This window comes from Eubalaena glacialis, chromosome 1 (genome assembly GCF_028564815.1).
Source record: "Eubalaena glacialis isolate mEubGla1 chromosome 1, mEubGla1.1.hap2.+ XY, whole genome shotgun sequence".
Classification (NCBI taxonomy): domain Eukaryota; kingdom Metazoa; phylum Chordata; class Mammalia; order Artiodactyla; family Balaenidae; genus Eubalaena; species Eubalaena glacialis.
The window spans coordinates 195466776-195488212 of record NC_083716.1 but is presented as its reverse complement, the minus strand read 5'-3'; positions in this window follow the sequence as shown (position 1 = coordinate 195488212).

Sequence of the window (21437 nt, the reverse complement as noted above, 5' to 3'; positions counted from 1 at the left end):
AGAGAGAGAGAGAGATGGGCATGCATAGATTTTGGATCTGCTCTGTCTGGCTCTGCCTGGCCTCCCCCATACCTGTCAGCCTGGGGTGGACAGAAAAACCACTGCTTCTTTCATGGGGACAGGATACTCTCTTGCTGCTGGCTGCCTTGTTGGGAGGTTTGCCAGCTTCACTCCAGAACATGGACCATTTGTTTTTGTTGGTAAAGAAATTTTGAAAGAAACAAACTATGATTCCTTGATTTTGTTAAAAATAGGGTGCTTGTGGTGGTAGTTAAGTTTGGCAGTCAGGGAGGTTTGAGAACGATATGTATGTCCTGTATGTCTGGGCTAGAACCTTGCTCTCAGCTGTGCAGTGTTTGCTGAATAGGATTCAATATGTAACTGACACAAGCAAATACAGATAATCTTCAGAAGCTTAAACATGTTTTAAAAGTAAAATAAGTTAGTCTTTGACCCTAGGATACTATTGAGAGTCAGATCCCAAGACCAATGTGTTTTAGCTGCAAATAGATCAGGTCTCTGAAGCTATGAATGGACAATAAAACCAATACATGCATACACACATACATATGTGCATACACACATATATACACATCTGTATATGTTCCAGGATTAAGGATTTTAAAATAAATATGAATTAAAGTGACAAATACATAGCTATTTTCTTGTTTAAATTCTTTTATATTCCCATTAGTTAACATAGTAAAATTGAGCATCTTTCCAGCAGGTACCCTTTTAGTACTTTAAAATAAAAATAGTTTGATTTATTAAACATAATTTCACATAACATTTTCAGCTTTACTCTGCACAGGGCGTTTACGTTAGCATGTTTAATGTCATCCCTGTTTTGAACTCTTCAGAATTTAAAAAATACATATCTGTCTTAGAGGCCATTATGCATCAGTTTATTTGTCTTATATAACTCATCTTAATATTTAACTTGTACTAAAATAACTTATTAAGATTATTTAATTTGCTTGGGAAGACTGATACACAACAGACTTTTTGGTCTTGATGTCTTGGCACAAAGCATCCATAGTTATTACTATTGCATAATTAAGCATACTTCCAGAAATATGACAATGTACAAATTGGAGTAATGCCATAATTATGTATTTAGAGATTGTCTCAGAGAATAAAAACCAATCTTTCCCTCTAACACCAATTATCCAGTGTTCTTACACACTGAATAAGTAACCAAATTGATCATCCTCAACCTTGAATTAAATTTGGAGAACTCTCATTTTTACAGGCTCATCGGGCTTTCATTTTCATCTTTTAATGAATTTGCCTATGCTGAGCAGAGACATTTGAATCTAATAAACAATTTGTCAAGTGCATTCCCTTGCACTGGGATAGGATTTTTGTTGTTATTTAATTTTTTCTTTTAATCAGCAGCTTTGTCCTGGGTTGGTTAGGATCAGAGCTTTGACCTACTGGTTTGACCTGAAGCCTGCACAGTTTTATAATTATGATGCGCATATCTATGCAGAGGCAAGGAGCTCATTATTGTATTTATTTTTAGAATGTATATGTAATAATCAGGTTTATGAAGAATGCAATGATTCATTGGCTACTGATAGTTTCTTTTTGTAATAAATAATAATTTATCATGATTAAATGGGATTAGGATGTTGTTGTTTCCCTAGTTTATAAAAACACAGTAAAGAAAGAAAAACAAAATAAATGTAAAATAAACTTTAATAAGTATAAGTTACTCAAAAAGCATTTAAAATAGTTCATATGGAGTTTAAAATTGCAAAATGCTTCATTATTTATACTTTTGGGGACATTTTTTCACCAAATTGCCAAAATAAATCAGTTATTTTTGTGATATTGCAAGTATTATTGAGAATGTGTTAATATTTGGCAGCATTAAATATATAAATCAATCTTTAGCCTTAAATAAAACTAAGCAAAATGACCTTGTGAACAGATGGCTTAATAAAAGAAGAATAATTTTTACATTTTCCTCAAATCTTTTGCCCATAGCATAATTTTTACCTGAAATTCACCCTACTTTCATATCCCAGCCTCTTATGCTTTTAACAAGTGCCAAGTCTTTTTCAAGGCCTTTCCTATATCTTTCTACTTTATGTAATTTCCTTCTTTGAACCTCTAGTCGTTATTTGTGTACTTAAAAAATACTTTTATTAATTCTTTATCAGTTACAAAGGCTTTCAATTTTAAGCAACAGAGACTCTGATAGTGGCTTAAAAAGATAGGGTTTTATTTCTCTCACATGACACAAAATCTGGGAGGAGGTTGCTGAGGGCAATATGTCAGCATCTCAGTGATGTCAGCACCAGCATCACTGTGATTCTCTTATTCTTTCCCATTTGATTCCAAGATGGCTGCCACAGCTCCGGGCATCACTTCAGCTTTCAGTGCAGGAAGGAGGGGAAGGGCAGCTGCTAGTCATATCTGGCTTTCCTTATATTAGAAAAGGAAAAATTTCCTAAACACACCCTATAGACTCCTTACATTTCATTGGCCAGAACTGTGTCACATGGCTACATCTCCTTGTAAGGGACTTTGGGAAAGTGAGTCTTCAGCTTTTTTTGTCTTTGTTGTAAAGGATAAGAGGGTTGGGAACCAAGAATAACTGTCATGGATGGTAATCTGTGTTTAGTCACTCTTGTTATCTCTGTATTGCTGATATATCTCCTACCTATAGACGTCACTCCACTATTATTTATTGAGATAAATTATTTTTGTATAAGAACCATGTACTTTTCAAAAATACTTTAAAGTTTATTAATTTATTTGGGATAAGTTAATCGAAGTTTAGGAAAAATTCATAGTATGTTGATTGAAGGTATTTAATCAATATTAATTGAATATCTATAAAACAAAAAATAGTTCTGGCAATGTTCTAAGGAATTACAAGGAAGACATAGCTTCCTATGAACATTCACATAAATATTCATAAATGTGGTATTCATAAGCAATTTTGATGAAGTACAGGCTATTTTTGCATTTGATCTTGTTAAGTTTCATCGTTTATGTTTCCCTCCTTTGGAAGGCCAAGGAAGAAGAAGCAATAATTAGAGGGGGTAAAGCATTCATCTCTTTTTTTCCTAAATTAATGTATGTGTAACAAAATAAAATTTTAATCCAGCAAAGTGCGTTTTAATCAATAGGCAATGAACAACATAACAAAACATGTATTCAGTATTTTATTTGTAAATACAAATTTACAAATACTCTGTATTTTGAAATAATTTATACTTTTGGGGAAATTTATTAATTTTGGTGTATGAGACAGAGAGAAGGAAAAGAGAGGTTGATTTTTGTTTTTGTCAATCATACAATTAAAAATTTTTTTACAACAGTTATGAAGATCTATATTTAGTCCTTTTCAAATTTCCAACAAAAGTTCCTTTCAACTTTTTTCTTTTCCAACTAATGTCCTCATGTTATATGCTTTAAATATAGGTGTTTCATTTTCAAAATGATCATTGTTTTATGTTAAATACAGAGTTGGGAAGACAATACTAATATATTTACGTGTAAAGGGCCTGTTAGACATAACCATTTTTTGAATCTGTTATTGGTTCCTGCTTTCTGCTTTTTTTGGTTTTCTCTTAACATTTTCCCTCTTTTCAGCACTGAAGACAGGTAGATTTGCACCAGTTGTGAAACTGGACCTCAGTGTGCTATCGTAACAAATGACCCTCAGCAGGATGCCTGGAAATGGCTGAAGTACCAGTAGCCAAGACTGGCCTGTATTTGAGCAGCCGAAGTACAAGGGGTCCTTGAGTGTGTCCTGTTGATGGACCCCCCTAACTTCTCAGGTGCTAGAAGAACTGAATGAGTTCAGTGATTCCCGAGGACTTGGGTTTCTTTCATTGAGTGTGGATGTCCCCTGGTGATTCTGAGCCACCTAAGTACTAGAATTGACCTATGTCCCCAGGGCTAGTAATGGTCCAGAGATTGAGAATCTCTGGATAATGGCAAAAGGTTTCTTCAGATTTATCTGAATCTGGATACAATGAACAGAGTTAAAGTCTTATTGACCTTGAACTTAATAGTGAGTGTAAGGGCCTCTACATTATTCCGTTTTATCTAGAACCCCTTTTGATGAAAATATTTTATTAATTCTGAAAAAGGTAAGAGACCAGAGAAAGGCTTTAAAAATTATTACAGTGAAGCCATCTGGAACTGGGTAAAGTAATAATTCCAAATGAGAGCTATAGATATATTTTTAGTCCTTAAAATGTGTCAAGGTTTTAGAAAAATATTAGGAGTAATTTGCCATTATTGGAAGTGCTTTCAAGATAAAAGCACTTTGCTAAGTACAAAGAATGAGTTCTTTAGTTAATAAAGAGTAATTTGGTACTTTTATATGAAGACGTCAATGCACATTAGATACATTAAACATTCCAACAGGCAGCCTCTTTCCTAGATGACTGAATGGACAGAAGTTGACTCGTGAAAGTTCACAGAACAAGTTGCCAACATAATTTGAATTTCAGTCTGTGACTTATTCCCAATCCAGGTAGCTACCTATGATTGTTCACCTATAAGGTACACATTTATTAATTAATCAGCCAACACTGATCCAGTAGTGACTGTGTATCAAGCACTGTAGTAGGTGCTGAGTTTCTAAAGATGAGTAATATCTAGTTCTGCCTACAAGAAGTTCATAGATGTTCTGAGTTCACCTGATCATCTTGCAGCCACCCACATGGTTATCATGGAAGGGGCAGTGGCCTCCTTGGTTTTACCCTGGCCTTCAGCCTGGGAATTTGTCATGAAATATACCTGAGAAATATGTTTTAGAGCTAGACTTGCTTAGACTATTTGTATATTGTACATAAAAATACAATTGTGCATGGATATTTGGGTGAGACCATGACTTTTTTTGATGTGAATATGTAGAAAGGCCCTTTTGGAAGTTTTCAAATATTAAATTATTGGCAGATCAAATATACTATCACCTTTCTTTTAAACTTTCTTTTCTTCTTTCCATTGAAATACAAATGTTCCTCTGCTCTTGAGCCAGTTAGTTCTAAGCCAGTTGGTTCTTGCCACTGGTATGCTCCCCAGGTTGGCTTCCTCTCATAAATTTATTTTATGTTTGCTTCTGACTTTGAAGATCAAAGGTTCTTAGAAAACTTCTCTTCGCTTTTCTGTGTAATAGGTAATCCAGTGATCACCTGTTAACTTCTTTGTCTTCAGGACACAGATTCCTAAATGTTAGAGTGAAAGAGACCGTGGAAATGGAAACTTCTCAACTTTCATATTCCCTCAGACCCAAATTTATTCCTAAGGATGCATTATGTCTCTTTAGTTTCCATTAAAACTGGGCATAAACTTCTCAAAAGAATGAGAGAGACAGCAACAAGCAACAATCCCAAGGTAGTAATTCTTATTGCTCATCAACTTTTCATATTATATGTTGATACTATACTATATTCATAGCCCAATTAATATGGTTTTTAAAGAGATATTTGGAATAGATTGGTAGTTGCTAGAGGCAGGGGTGAAGGGAATCAAAATATACAAACTTCCAGTTATAAAATAAGTAAGTCATAATATACAGCATGGTGGCTGTAGTTAATAATACTCTATTGCATATTTAAAAGTTCTGAAGAGAGTAGATCTTAAAAGTTATCACCTCAAGAAAAAAATTCTGTAAGTATATATGGTGATGGATGTTAAATAGATTTATTGTGGTGATCATTTCACAATATATACAAATATCGAATCATTATGTTGTACACCTGAAACTAGTATAATGTATGTCAATTATACCTCAAACCCCATTAAATCCACAGAAAAGTAGTGTTCAAACAAAGATATTTGGGGTGATCTTTACCACTATGTTTCCTATTAGCAGGGATAATTAAGAGAGATGATTATATAGTTACACATGTCTCTGGAATGTGTTTTGAACTTACATTTTATTGTGAGTATTTCTTGCTGAAAATCTACAACAATTCAGATAAAATAATAAAGCTTTACCATGAAGCTATGACTCCTAAAATACAGAAATTGCCCACTTTTCATGACATGGGCTTTTGCTTATTTCCTTGCTTTCTACCTCATGTTCAGGATGACCAGCATCTTCACTTGTTCTAAAGAAACATCAGCCTAAGCAGAGATGATTTCCTCCACTCCCATCCAGATGACTTGCTGTTGGTTCCCCCTTCCATGTTTGTTAGGAAGGTTAATTAAAATTTTTACTCTAAATAGTGGTAATTAAAATTTTTTCCCTTAGTTTTTGGTAGGCTGTAAAGAAGACTACTGAGGAAGCAATTAAGCAGGAATATAGTATCATGAAGCTATGGAAAGAAAAAATGTGTACTGCTATCAAAAATAGGAACAGTTAACATTTATTCATATTCTTTAATCACAAATTTATGCTATATTTGAGTATTCTTCATGTTTGAACAGAGGATTTTGCAACTATATTTCTTTTCCTCAGTATTGAATTTCTTCCATTGAAATGAGCTAACCAGTCAACAAACTTTTCTCTATACCGTGCCTGTCTAGACATGGCTCACTTATTCCAGTGAGAAGGCAAATACACTGGACAATTTCATTTGTTTTCACTAAGCAAATGAAATTCTTCCCCTTTACGTCTCTTCAAAGTGTGTATCCTTTGAGTTCAGAAAGGAGAACAATCCCCATTGTTTATTTCTTAGATTCTCAACATCATTCATTTTGAAGATAAGGGTCAGCTAGCCACCCCTGGAATCTATGCTGTGATAACTGATGCTGCTCAGGTGAAGGACCTCTTGTGACTTCATGTTGTTTGTTTATAAGGAATTCTCATGGATGTAAGAAACTGAAGTGTTTGCTTAATATAGCCCCTTGGACTACTTTAAATTCTCTAAGTGTTTTCTTTATTTAGGCAATATCTAGGTATTGTTCCCTTTAAGAGGGAAAGACAAACAGTGTCTTTTATACAGTTTCAGATTACTTCATGTCATACAATAAATATCAATAGTAAATAACGAAGCTGAGTATTTGACAGTTTTAAAAATTATGATTAATAATGCATTCATTCTAAAAGTATTTATTGAATGTCTTCCATGTGCCCAGACTGCCTCAGTTTGAAGATTCTAAGTATTTCTATGATCGTTAATTTCATAGACTACTGATTACAGGCCATAGTGTAGTCTTTTCTATTTAGGATCCAAAGTAGGCAGGAGATCAGGATTGTTCTGGACTGAGGGTACAGTCCAGAGCCTCATACGTAGTGTGTGCTCAGTAGATGTTAGTTCTCTATCTCTATCCACCCCTCCACACTTTTCTTCTCCGGAAGTATAAGGGATCAACATCCCAAACCCTGAGTTTGTCATAGTGGATGTAAGCTTCATAGGGGTATAGAGCTTGTCTATTCTATTCACTTCCGTATTTCAGAACCTGGAGAATGCCTGCCACCAAGTAGGAGCTGCCTAAGTGAGTGTCCACAGGCAGCAAGGATGGCCCTCCGCAGCGCTGCTCAGGACCTGCGGAAGCAGCTCTCCACTCCCCTCCGCCCCACCTCAGTGTAAGCACCAGGTCCTCTTCTTTCTTCTCCCAGGTTCTTTGGTTGCCTCAAGGTTTACGAGGTAAAAACTACTCTTTATAGTGAGATTGGCAAGCCATGCCTCACGTTTTTCCTCAGTTTACCTCTTGTTTCATTGCTCTCTGTTTTTTTTTTTTTTAATTTTTATTTATTTATGGCTGTGTTGGGTCTTCGTTTCTGTGCGAGGGCTTTCTCTAGTTGCGGCGAGCGGGGGCCACTCTTCATCGCGGTGCGTGGGCCTCTCACTATCGCGGCCTCTCTTCTTGCGGAGCACAGGCTCCAGACGCGCAGGCTCAGTAATTGTGGCTCACGGGCCCAGTCGCTCCGCGGCATGTGGGATCTTCCCAGACCAGGGCTCGAACCCGTGTCCCCTGCATTGGCAGGCAGACTCTCAACCACTGTGCCACCAGGGAAGCCCTGCTCTCTGTTTTGATTAATTTATGTTTATTTCTTTAACATTGATAATATAATGGAATACTCGAGGCCCCATTCCATAGTCTTAGCTCCTAAAAAATCTTCTTCTGACTGGAGTAACAAAATTTAAATGTCTTGTTGCTCAAAGATAAAAGTTAACCATAGGGAATTGTTCTGTGCTTACACTTTGTTGGTGTTTATTTTCAGTTCATCTATTAAAGATCAGGAGGATTATAAAAGAGAAGCAGGCACCTCAAATTTAACTTTTAATCATACATTCTGTGGTATTACAGTGGTTCCAAGGGATGCATGAAAACTCTTATTACACTGTGTGGTGAGTTTTAATTACTTGAAATCCAAATATGTAGTACTTGCAAAAGAAATTCACCCTTACAAAGCTGATATCTTAGGTATACAACACTGCTTCTAACCCAGTAATATAATAGTGTGAGCACAAAATTGCACACAATCTGTGCACCCTGAATAGTTAAGCTATTTCATACTATCTGTACTCTGTGGATGCTAGGTAGATGACAGCTTGGAGAATCACTCACCCATAGGTGATCTGAGAAAATATAATAGATTCTGTTTGCAATTCTTTTTTGCTATCTTAATTCTCAAGAGAGAACTGCACTGTGTACAGAGTTGCTGAGATTGTGCAGGTACTACCTGTGTGGTGATATGATAGGTGAGAATGTCTATTTCAAGCCAGGTATAAGAAGGTAGAGCATATTAGGGGATCATTACTGGTCAAGCGTTTAGTTTCTTAGCGCTCAGGTCTAGAAACTTAGTAAAATGCTCCCCAAGAGATCTAAACCTCAATTTCCTTGTCTGTAAGATGGGTATAATCATCATGCTTATACTTCATGGTTTACTGTGAGAATTAAATGAATTAGTATATGTAAAGTATTTAGAGGAGTGTCAGGTACATAGCAAGTGCTCAGTGTTACCTATTATTATTGTTTATTATTATAAGTAGGTTATATTTGCTAAACTCAAGAGATGCTGGTTTCTACCACTGTTTTAAATTGCAGAGAGGCATATCCTTTCTAGGGAAAAGAATACTCCCTATTACTCCCTCTGTCCAGCACTATGTGATCTGTGATATTAAATTAGTAAATTCTAGATTATGTGGTGAGAATTAGGTGAAAGGAAAGTGAATTGGATGGCTTTAAAGGATTTTTTGAGTAAATGTGGCAAAGGCAAATGATTCTCATATCTACTATTGTGATCTTTCTCGGGCTACCAGTCAGGTAGTTCTCTTTTCCTTGGATGGTGCTGACAATCAATCTCTCTTTTCCTTCCTTCCTTCCTTCCTCCCTTCCTTCCTTCCTTCTTTCCTTCCTTCCTTCCTTCCTTCCTCCCCTGAGTAGGGGCAACTCCTTTCCAAGGAGGGTGTAATCTCCCTCAACAGCCTTTCCACGCCTAAGACAGCCTCAGATATTTCTAATTAATTATGATTAAGTATTGTATTAGCTTGCTAGGATTGCTGTAGCAAAATACCACAAACTGGGTAGCTTAGAACAGCAGAAATTTGTTTGTCTCACAGTTCTGGAGGTTAGAAGTCTGAAATCAAAATGTCAACAGGGTTGCGGCCTTCTGAAGGCTGTGAAGGAGACTCTGTTCCATGCCTCTGTCCCAGCTTCTGGTGGTTTGCTAGCAATCTTTGGTGTTCCTTGGTTTGTAGATCTCTGCCTTCATCTTCAGGTGGCATTCTTCTTCTTGTGTGTCTATGTCCAAATTTACCCTTTTTATAAGGATACCAGTTATATTGGATTAAGGGCCTACTCTACTCCAGTATGACCTCATCTTAATTACATTTGCAATAACCCTATTCCAAAAAAGGTCACATTTTGAGGTACTGGTGATTAGGACTTCAACATAGGAATTTTGCAGGGGTGGGGGTGCAGGAGAGGACGACAATTCAACCCATAGCAATCATGATCCTCAGATCCCATTTTTAAATGCTCACATGCAATGGGACCTGTTCCTTGGGTTTGTGCCTTACTTAAAAAATATATAAAGAAAAATTCACCAACCAAAAATAAACAAATGAACCCACCCACTGCCAGCCAGGGATTTTAAAGCTCAGTTGACAAGTTGATTGAGATAGGCTTCATTTCATAAGCAGAGGTTCAGAAATGACATTCTCTTACATTCTTACAAGGATCTAACACCCAGTAAGTTGTAGTGTGAAAAATAAGTTCTAAAAAAAGAATGAGTAAACAGATAAAAGAGAAAAGAACCAAATTTGAAAATTTTCAGATTTTATATAATCTACTTGCTAGGAAACTATAAGAGTGCCACCCATCCTGTATTCTGTGGAATTGTTCCAATCTTACCACGAAAATCTTACATTCTGTAAACTTAACTTTCATATCTGAAAAGTGTCTGATAACTTTCATATCTTAACTTTCATATGTAGTACATGCTTAGTATGTACTAGAGTGGTAAAACAAGTTAATGGTTGATGATGACTTATATTACTACCTCTTTTTTGCCTGGCACATAGTGTAAAAAGTGTGGAAGGTCTACTGATGAATAACTGAAGATATTTTTAGCAGTTGCCTTTTACAGCATATAACTTTTAAAAGTAAATAACCTTTAATTGGCTATTTTTTTAAAAAGTAGAGATGAGATGAGTGTTTTGGTTCGATAGCCAGGCTTCCTCTGATATATGTCTGTTTTTAATAAAATTTAAATACAGATACCTTTGGAAGCACAGTTATAATGGGAAATTAACAAATTAAGTTTTTTATCCTTTTATCCAATTTATAACCTTTAACACTCATTAAAAATTACTGGAAACAGGTGTTTTTTTTTCCTGAGGAGACATCTTACTCTGAGACATCTTACTATATAACACAGGCAATTTTTAGTATTTTTGATGTTTGATACCTATCACCTAAAACAGTATATCTGAAAACTATGCAACATTTTTCTCACTAGTAATAATAGTCTGGAGAATCTCACAAAGCAGTAAAACCCTATTAAGTCATAGCTACTACATGGGCTACTAATTTCTAGAACTCTGTACTTTTTGGTTTAAACTGAAAACAGTATTTTGAGACCAAGCTTGTATTTTCATAAACAGTTTAACTAAATTAAATTTCAAAAGGTTGGATTCCACTTTTTTGAGGGCTTCTATGATACTGTATACTAGATATAGTATCTAAGGCTTCTACGATACTAGAAAACTGAATTTTTCACCTTTTGATTCATGATTTTATTCTTGTGGTCACTGATTAGTAGGGCAAACACAAACTCAAGATATTCTTATGCTCACAATAAAAGACAAGTTTTCAGAATCAGTTCAGATCTTAATTTATTTCTATTTGTTGGAATAGATTTCATTCCTTTTATGAAGCCAAAAAGCCATAGAAATACACTTCTTCAGAAATGCTACCAACATCACAGGTACTGATGAAAAATCCGAAGGATTATTAGTCCTTTTCTTTGAATTATACACAGCATTTTAATTAAATTATGTAATTAACATTAACAAATTAATTAACATTGCCTTAATTTTCCATTCAGCTCTATCAGTGGTAACTAAAAGCACCAATTTTATGTCTAGTTATAGCCAAGGAATATCAACAAAACACTGAGTTTTAACAAGCCCTGAAAATGGTTCTGATACGACAGTAATTTTGAGGATAGCAAAAGCCATTTTCATCCTATTTCTTTTTCCTTGCTTACAGAATCCCTATTTAGATATTAGTTGGAGATCCAGTGATCTCAGGGAAAGTGGTTCTAGTTTCTGGCCTAGGAGTGAGCAGGAAACCCAGTTCTGACCAATGGAGTATAAGGGGCAATTCCCTAGGGGTCTCCTGTGGAACATTTTCCTCTCTGATAAGAGACAGGGTACTCAGAGAAGCTCTCTGCCCTGTACCACTAGCTACATCTGTTCTTGAACATGGTCATGGGAGGACATGATGCTTGGGACTCCTCCAACAATCTTGCCAGCCAGAAAAGTCCAAGAGACTCTCAGAGACTCTAAACCTGACATCATAGGGCCGCTGAGCCAACATACCTGCAACAACCTTTCTCCAAACTGTAGGGGGGGAAAAACCTCATTTATTTAAGCCACTATTGGGTAGTATTCTGAGTATTTTGACTTGGCAGCTGAAAGCATTACTAACTGATATAACCAGGCATTTGTAACATATAGTACATTACCAAAGCATACACATGGGATTCTTAATGGCATCCATTTGCCCATTCATTCATTCATTCCATCAACAAACATTTCTTAAGCAGCTGCCATGTGATAATCACTGTGCTAGACACCAGAAACACAATGTTACGCAAGACAGACACATCTTCCTGCAGTTTGGGTGAAATGGCATGAGTTATTCAACTCAGTGGCTAACGTATAAACCCCCCTTCTCACCCCTGCTTTTAGGACAGGTTGTGTGTATGTGTTTTACACCCCACTTCCTGTTTGTGAAGTTATCCAGGAAGTTTGGCCATGCAGCACTACCCAATTCCTTAAAAGATCAGGAGGAAGCTTGGTCCAAAATTTTTCAACAATTTCTAACCCCTAAATTAGGACTTTAATATGTAAACATGAAGATTTAAAGGAGGAATGATTGAAGACAATGAAATTATAGAGGATGGAGATCAAGTGAGCATGAACTTAAGAACGTTTGGGGACTCTAATCAGGGTTCTTTTCTGAAAGTTTGAAAATGAACTTTTAAGGCAAATAAAATACTGAGTGTAAGCAAATGGAATATTTTTTCAGATAGGGAGTGATGATAAATTCATGTTACAAAATCAAAACACAGATTGAGGAAATGTGGAGATCAGTGAAGAGATGGCTCTAACAGGTTTCTGAGGTGTCTGTCTCTAAGTTCTGATGAAGTAATTGACATTTGAGGCTCACCATGTACCAGGCACTATGTCTGTTGCATCTCATTTATGCCCTACGTTGACTATGGAAAGAGACATTACTGTCTCCATTTTACCAAAAAGGAAGCTGAGGTCCAGAGAGTTAGGTAACCTCATCACATAGTTAATAAGAAGTAGAGTTGATTGAACTCAGGTTTGTCTAGTGTGGAACAGCGTGTCCTCCTGCTAGGCCTTACTACTTCCTTAAAGACAAAGAGGCAAGCCACTATCATCTTCTACAAATTATCCTTTTGTCCCAAAGTTGGAGACTGAATCTTGGATCCATGGACCATTAGGTTAATTCCATCTGGCATTTAGAGTCTTGTTCTTGGGAATAGTTTTAAAAAGTGTCTAACTTCTTAACAGCAGAGCCAGCAATTAAAATTTAAGTTCAAAGGATCTGGACTAAATATCAGAAGGATCTTCTTTCCTCTTTTAATTTCAAAATAAATGGAGTTCAGTAGAGACGTTTCCTTTCCCTTGAGGAGGTGATAGTTATACAGGGATAATTTGAACAGTAGTTATACCCAGAGTTGACCTGGACATATATAGACAAAGGGAAATTTATCAGAGAGACGTTTTGACCAGTAATCCTTATAAACACCCCAGAAATGGTTACCCACTCTTTTGTTTGTTGAGCCATCAGTTTATATATAAGGCTAGACTTTCAGGTTTAGTTGTGTAAGCCTAACTGTCTTTTTACAGACATGACAGTATTTTGAACTGGAAGTATCAAAACAACTATTTTGATCTTTTTCTACATGAAGATAATAGCTACTTAATTTGACCAAAAGGCATAGTTAGGGAACTTCTGGGACTTTTGTCCCATGGGGGTCTTTATATACTATTATGGTTTGCAAAGCAGTTTGGAACAAATGGCATTGATGAGCCAAGCAGTCTCTGAAATAGTGAACAGGAGAAATCAGGAGAGTTGTCATATATTGGCTGGGCCAAAAAGTGCCTTCGGTTTTTTTAAGTAAAAATAAAAGACACATTTTTCATTTTCACCAAGAACTTTATTTAACAGTGTATTCACCCTTTTGTTCCACTACCTTCTGCCATTTTTCAGGCAACATCATAATTCCATCTTCCCAAAACTTTTTATCTTTTTGAGCAAAGAACTGTTCCAGGTGCCTTTTGCAGTCTTCCAGGGAATTGAAATTTTTTCCATTAAGAGAATTTTGTAAAGACCGAAATAAATGGAAATGAGAAGGTGCAATGTCTGGTGAATACGGCGGATGAATCAGAATTTCCCAGCCAAGCTGTGACAGTTTTTGCCTGGTCATCAAAGAAACATGCGGTCTTGCGTTATCCTGATGGAAGATTATGTGTTTTCTGTTGACTAATTCTGGATGCTTTTCATCGAGTGCCACTTTCAGTTGGTCTAATTGGGAGCAGTACTTGTTGGAATTAAACGTTTCGTTTTCCTGAAGGAGCTCGTAATAGAGGACTCCCGTCCAATCCCACCATATACACAGCATCATCTTCTTTGGATGAAAACCGGCCTTTAGTGTGGTTGGTGGTGGTTCATGTTGCTTGCCCATGATCTCTTCCGTTCCACATTATTGTACAGTATCCACTTTTCATCTCCCGTCACAATTGGTTTTTAAAATGGAATGTTTTCATTATGTTTAAGTAGAGAATCGCATGCGGAAATATGGTCAAGAAGTTTTTTCTCGCTTAACTTATGTGGAACCCAAACATCAAAGCGATTCACATAACCAAGCTGGTGCAAATGATTTTCAAAGCTTGATTTGGATGTTTTGAGTATGTCAGCTATCTCCCGTGTGGTATACCGTTGATTGTTCTCAATTATTGTTTCGTTTGATTGCTATCAACTTCAACTGGTCTACCCGACTGTGGAGCATCGTCCAGCGAGAAATCTCCAGCACGAAACTTCACAGACCACTTTTGACACGTTCCATCAGTCACAGCACCTTCTCCATACACTGCACAAATCTTTTTTTGCATTTCAGTTGTGTTTTTATCTTTCTTGAAACAATAAAGCATAATATGCCAAAAATGTTGCTTTTTTTTTCCATCTTCAATATTAAAATGGCTACACAAAAATTCACCAATTTTGATGTCTTTTTTAAATGCACGCTGATATGACAGCTGTCACATACAATCTAACAAAATTGTTTCGAATGAAGTTAACGACAATTAAGCACTACTTTATCCATCTTACGGGAAAAAAAAACGAATGAACCTTTTGGCCCACCCAATACTTTTACTTTAAAAAGTGTGAACAGTTTGAAAGAGAAAATATGCCAGATTTTCCCTGGGGCCATATAGCACAATCAAATAAAGATAAATACCAATGTAATATAATTCTTGAGATTTCAGTGAGGAATTATTTCCTAAGTATTTATTCACCAGCTTAGTATAAGCTCACAATAGGTAAATGAATACACTTAATTTGCTATGATTACAGTCTTGTTTGAGCTGGTCAACTGCTTAATGAGACTTTTTTTTTCAGTAGACTGAAGAGATTCCTATGACACAAATATGAACCTTTCTTAAACCATTTTATCCTTATTGTTTGACCTTAGCGTAGATGGTCCACCCTCTGAAGAGCTGACACAATTAATTATCATTCTACGTCAGTCCACTTTACCTTAAAGGGCAATCAATTGCTCATACGAAGAAAAACAAATTAGGCATGTCTAAGTAATCGGTACTAAGAAGAAACAACTAAACTCATTTAATGATACCTAGATCCTCATAAACTGATAATTGTAGCCTAGGTGTTTTTCATTTGCAGTTTTAAATTAGTCAAAACATTAGTGTCTTCTAATGTGACTTCTTAGGGATGCATCTTAATGCTAAGAACACAAAGTAAATTACTAAAAGTACATACCTTGTGACCACAAGAAATGGGATGCTGAGCTTGCCACAGCACAGTAATTGGCCATTAATGTCTATCAGAAGGAAAGGGTGGGGATGGAAAAGGGAAGACTCACAGTCAGTGTTGATGGAGGGTCAGGTGAAACTAAGAAAACAATCCTTGAAGAAGTTGAAGTCAGCCTAAGCTGGACTTCCAAAATCAAATGAAAACTAAAAGTTCAAGGACACATTCTTTGAGAGTGATAGCCTTGAAAATATTTTTGTCCACCAGTTCTAGCAGCATATTTTATATATTTTTGAAAACCAATCTTCACATGTAAATGCAATGTTCTTCAGGAAGCAAAACTTCAAATACCCATTGTTACATTTCAGATAGCTGATGGACTAAACAATTCAAAAAAAAATTAATTAAGTGCAGAGCACCAAAAGAGTTACCAAACCAAGGTCTCTTACTTGGTGATATTATTTTCTAGCTTATGAATATTTGGGCCTAGTAGATAAATAAAGTAGTCTAAAAATAAACAAGGATCATATGTTCCTTTAGTGAATACCTCAAAATTCAAGTGTAATATCAAAGATAGAAAACTATCATCCATTTTCCTCTTAAAAAATAATACCATATATGTGGCAGAAAAATTTATTGAGGTTTATTTTAAACGCATTATTGCAACTCAGATTTTTTAAAAGCTTAATTAATTAGTATTTTATGGATCATTGTCCTTGAAGATAATTTACAGTTAGTCCTGTTCAAAGGTTGAAGTGGCATAAACTGATAAAAGGAAACCTTCCTGTGGTTGAAGGAATTAAACCACAGAAAGTTTAATCTTTTTGTTTCTGGATATATAGGAAATACATGCTCATTATAAAAGTATGTAAGTAATTACATGCTCATTATATGGAAAATTATTGAGAGGAAAATAAAAATCACTAAAGCTAACTACTGTTATTGAATCGCAGACAATTTTGATGAATTTGATCTCAGAGATCAACTAAAGCGCTCATTTACAAATAAGAAAACAGAACTTAGATAGAGGTAAAGTAAGTTGCCCAAGGACACAAAGCTGCTTATTAGCAAAGATGGAACTTTGTCTCCTGATGTCTAATCTGAACCTTGTTTCTGATATACCATGCTGCCCACTCTCTTCCTCCCTGCTCTTTTGTTCACTTTTATCTTCAGCCCCTTAAGCTCTCCTTAACCCAGTCCCCTTTCCAAACCCATAATATCCTTCATTACAAGCCCCCATCACTCAAAACTTTTCCTACTTCCAGAGGGACATGTACAGTGTGTGTGTGTGTGTGTGTGTACATAGGCAATGGACTTCTGGGATTGACTTGATGTATGACCTCCATGATCAAAAACTTTCTGCAGTTATTAGAGGATTAAGTAAGAAAACATCAAAGCACACTGTAGACTAAAGAGACCTATGCAAATATTAATTATTATTCTCCTAGGTAGAACATTTTCTAAATATGAAAAATTATTCTCAAAAATGCATTTCTTCTGCCACTATAGAAAAACCCCAATCTCCTATACCTGATACTGAATCTGTATCTATGTTGCTTTCCAAGTAGCTTAAAAATAACCTCTTTAATCATGTAAAATCTATACTGATTAAGCCCCCTTTTAAAATTCTATTTCCCTTTACAGTTCCAAGAAATTCCTTTAGACTATTTTTGAGATAACATTTTTATAAAGCCCTGACTTTCAATACTGATTACAAAATTCAGCAATATGCAGTCTAAAAATAAAAACGGAAACCCCCCCAAATATTTTATTTTTATTTTAGTCTCCCCTTTTCATACCTAAAAGTATAAAACTGAGCTTTTCACCAACATATTTAATGTTATTTTATCCATCTTATAGCCACACAGTGCTCTGAAAGGGGGGCTGTACTCTCAGCTGGACTTGGGCAGTGGGCACCATGCGAAAGAATTCCAGCAGCTCCTGGTATTAGGTGGTTCACACCCCACCAAAGAGATGGAATTACCCCCCAATTCACCCCCCCACACACAGTTTTACAGTGGCCTCCACCATCAATGCTTAGTTCTAAGTCCCTACGGGTGCCCGAGTCCCTGTCATCTCTAAGGGAGCCAACAGGAAGAAAAAGCCCTATTTATGCTTATTGGCATCACCTGCGTTGTCCCAAGCTTATTAGGTGGTGACAGGAAGAATAACAAAGTGGAAAGAGCAAGGGCTTTACAATCAGTCGAGTCTAGGCTTGAACCCTAGCTCTACCCCTCTCTAACTGAGTGACCTTAGGTGAGTTATTTAACCTCTCCGAGTCTCCAGTTTCTTTATGTGTACAATGGGAATAATAATAGTATTACTTCATAGGGGTGTTGTGAAGATGAGACAAGATAATATCTCATAAGCCCCTTGTTTAATATCTGCCACGGTGCTCCACATACATGGTGCCTTTTGTTATACATGCAGCTCAATGCAGGTAACAATGCAGTAAAACTTCTGGCAGACATCCTTGGGAGGACCTTCTTATTGTATTTTTAATTATCCTTAAATGATGAAATAATAACTCTAGTCAGTATTTTCTAATTGCATCAAAGAAGAGGGCTGCGTCCAGGGCACATGATAAAGGTCTTCTTTATCATATTGGGGTCTTCCTTATTACAGGGTCTGTGTGTGCACAAATTCAAGGGACCCAAGATGAGGGATACCATTAGTCAGGATTTTATGGCTGTGAGACACCATTATCTTTTACTATGCTGCACTCATAATTGACATGTTGTAACAATTGGGCATCTTATGAAACTCTTAAGGAACAAATTAACAGTATGGAAGTAGTATTTACTGAAATAAAAAACAAACAAACAAAATAGAAGAGCAGGACAACGATCACATCAGTAAAAGATTGGAGTGAGGAGGGAGCTGGAAAACAGGGACTCTTGCACTGGACACATGGACTATGTCACAAAGGGAACATTAAGGAACTCTGAAATTTTTGCTAAGAGTCCAGAATGCAAGCTTCATGCATAAGCGTATGGCCAGCTTAGTGGGAATCATCTTCAAGGTGCTGCTTAGAAACAGGGATGCAGTGTGGAGTGTCTGAGACAGATGATTAAGGATATGAGCGTGTGTGACCCGGGAACTCTGCTCAGATGGGTGCTGTGAGGGGCTTGCAAGCAAATGGTGCAATTGAAACGGGCACCAAGAAGATCAATTAAAATGACTGAATACCAGAGAAATCCATCCCTGTTTTTTTAGCCTGAGGAAGGCAAGGCTGGGTAAGGCCAATCAAGGTTTGGAGAATGTGAAGGGAATATTGTGGTGATGCTAAGTGTCTGTCTTCTGTTTCTAAAGACAGCATACAAGAGAATGGGCCTTACATTGTAACATGAGAGAATTAGATTAGACAGCAAAAGAAACTACCTATGGCAAAAGTTGAGAGACTGAAACATTCATTAAATGAAATTTGTATGTTTTTTCTGGCTGCACATGGAGAAACTAAACAGTAAATTTGGTGCCATGATTTTTGAGTTTTCAGTGAGTGTGATGGACAAGATGTCTCTTTTCCTCTTTCCAAATTCTTTCCTTTTTTAAGATTTTTTATCTACATTTATCCCAATGAATACTACTACTGAAAAATGGCAAACTTTCCATATATGAATACATTTATTTTTTTAAGAAATTGAGGTAGACTTCACATAACATAAAATTCACCATTTGAAAGTATACATTTCAGTAATTTTTAGTATGTGCACAATGTTGTACAACCATCACCACTGTCTAGTTCCAGAACATTTTCATCACCCCAGAAGGAAACCCCACACCCATTAAGCAGTCTCTGCCCATTCTCCTCTTCCCCAAACCCCAGCGCCTGACAACCACTCATATGCTTTCTGTCTCTATGGATTTGCCTTAGGAATATATTTCTTTTGGAATCTTCTGATTCTGCATTTAATTTTACAACTAGAGGCTGCAGACTACTGAGTGTATCTCTGTGTGTGTATGAGAGAGAGAGAGAGGGAAATGGAGAGAAAGGGAGAGAGATGAGAGGTCAGCATTCATGAGAACCTTTGCAAGGTCAAATCTATTTGAAATATTCAAACAAAATGCAAACGTAGAAGGATACTTATTTTTTAATTAGATGTCCATAACTTAAATTAGATGTCTGAAGGTAAATTTCTCAAGGATCCAGTCAATTACAGGTTGGAGAATTGTCAAACAGTTCTTGAGATATGCCTGCAGCATTGAGAAAGGCTTTTGAATGGCAACGTGGCTTTATCACTCCTATGTTAGGCTAAAAAGTTTCAAACCCGACAGAAGCTCTGTCCTGGATCTGAGCTCTTCCTGTAATAGCTGATGATAACCCTATTATTTTTCTTTAGAGCAGTGTAGTGGTGACCATTGCTTAATCCGCATTTATTTGTCCTGGTGAGCACATCAGATACAGCAGAGGAAACTTAGGATGCCTGACAGGTAAGTGAAAAAGCAACTTAAAAATAAAATAATAAACCTCTTTTATTTTGCAACCATAAATACTTATTAATTTTAAATTAAAATGCACATTTTGTTCTGGCTGGAATTTTTTAAAAGTTAGTTAACCTATTTAACTTAAAAACCTGGAGAATGAACTAGAAAATGGTTTTTAGGACATCTGTGTTTTTTGTAAACTGATTTAAAACTTGCATGGCTTCCTTAGTTATGATTACATTGACGGGAAGGTTGTGTTGTCTGAGTTCTGGAAAAAATACATATGACTTTTGAAAGTAATCTTAATTTTCAGCCAGTCAAGTAATTCCTCAGAAGGAAGAATAGCCAGTTGGGTCTTGTGATTTAAGAGGTGCTTTGTAATCTAGACTGTCAAGGCCAGGAGATTACTGTCATTTTGCATTTTGCGTGTATTTTGAGGATTTTTTATTCCATTTTCATTTTCAATTCCTTTCCATTTTATAAGCCCCAACAAATATATCTTGACTTTTCCCATTAATAAGGACTTAGGATTCCCCTGCCAAAGCGCAAACACATTACTAGTTTTGGTGTTATGGATCTTGCTTGTTTTCTTTCCAAATTTTCTTTTCCACAAGCTTCACTATGGTCTCCCACCTGTTCTTTTTGCCACCATTCTCTCAGTTTTGGCTTCTGAGGACTCTTTGGTGACAATGGAAAACAGAGTCTCCACATTACATTTGGAGATATACATGACTTAGCTACTATTCCCACAAACATTTCTCAGACAGTGTGGACCGGAAGTAATCTTTTTTTAACCAACTGAATCTCCTTTAAGCTACCTGGAAGTTGGGGGCAGCACAGCACTCCCCTTATGGCAAGTAAAAATTAATGTAAAGCACTTGGAGGTCCTTGTTGCTGAGATACTCCGTGGCAAATATCATTATCTTTTGTGCCTTGCTTGAGGACCTATCTACAAAATTCATCTCCAGTAAGCGATTGCCATAATGTGGAGGGGTTTGATTCCTCTGTTCCCTCCTTCTGCAGGTGCCTCATATGAGTGTGCCTTGGTTTACTTCTCAAGGACATGTGGATACATGACCCTGTTCTCCAACTTCAGACAACAAACCAAATTTCTCCAGGAGAGAAGAGAAAGGACTTGAAAGTGTTGTGAAAGAAAGGGAAAAAAAGAAGGCTTGAAAAGGATAAAGGCAGTTAACAGCAGTACCTAAACTGTAAATCCCCTATCTCTGACCTCCAGACCACATCCCAACTGAATCCAGCTGCACCCCGCCCCTCGAACTCTGTGGCTCCTGATTGCCAGTCTAGATACAGGGCATATATTCCCCTGTGTCTCC